Source organism: Arachis duranensis, chromosome 4 (genome assembly GCF_000817695.3).
Source record: "Arachis duranensis cultivar V14167 chromosome 4, aradu.V14167.gnm2.J7QH, whole genome shotgun sequence".
NCBI classification, from domain to species: domain Eukaryota; kingdom Viridiplantae; phylum Streptophyta; class Magnoliopsida; order Fabales; family Fabaceae; genus Arachis; species Arachis duranensis.
In genome coordinates this window covers 118359786-118360991 of record NC_029775.3, presented here as the reverse complement: position 1 = coordinate 118360991, position 1206 = coordinate 118359786, and positions in this window count along the sequence as shown.

The following is a 1206-nucleotide window of genomic DNA, read 5'->3' as shown; positions in this document are numbered from 1 at the left end:
GAGAGGTTATGGCTGGACATGATTTCGGATAATTTATCTTCTTTTATAATTAGCAAAAAGCAGGCACTTAAACTAAGATATTTTGCTTAATTGGTGCATCAATTATTATTACTACATGCAGCATATGCTATAATTTATTGGCTTGCTTACGTACTTCCCGTAGTTTTTAATTTGGGCCACTAACAAATCACAATATATAAAGAAATTAAACTAGTGGTTTATTCTAATTAATTATGCTGAAATAAAAATTTCTATATAGTATCCCCATAATAATAATAATAATAATAATAATAATAATAATAATAATAATAATAATAATAATAATAATAATAATATAACTCAATTATATTCATCAATTAGGAGTTAGTTGTAATTATATATGTTATTATAGACTTATAGCTATAGCTGCTATATATAGGGTTTGCTAAGATCATTTGTCGTAGATTATCCAATCATAGTTAACATGCTCTTGCCACGTGTCCAACTTCAATTTTTTTTTTTTGACAGAAACTTCCATTTTCAAAACTTTGGGTTGTGAGTTGTGACAAAACTTGATTTGATATTATTTATTTTATTTATTTATGGCTAAGTGCCTAATAACGTCTTCCACTTAGTTAATTAATTTGATTAATATATAGTAATACAAATCATATGGTAGTGCATTAACTGTGCTCAAACCAATATAATTGTCTAATTGATGAGTTTCATCACCAAAGTGATCACTAATAAAATAATAATCTAATCAATGGAAAACAGCAAACATGATGGTAGATATTTTTGAATTTTTTGAATCCTAATGTAGAATTAACAATTAAGAATTGCTCTAGCTAAATAAATGAAGAATTTCACTTTAATTTAAATATAAAAAGCATTTTGTGATCAATTACAATACACATGATCTGTCCTTAAATAGTAGAAATCTAAATAAATTCTTAGACATTATAAGATTAAGAAATTAAACTAGATAGTTTTTCCCTAATAGCCTGTTTATGTGAAACTTGCAAATTAAATAAATTAAACCATGAAATTAATAATAAGATGAAGTAGAAGGAGAAATATTTAAGAAGCAATATATTATTACAGTTCCTCCTTTACTCAGGACGAATCCAAAAACTTTAATATGAAGAGGCTGAATTTTAGATAATTTTTTTATTCTATAAAAATAATTAATATATACTTATTAGGGTTAGTTTTTTTAAAGATTTA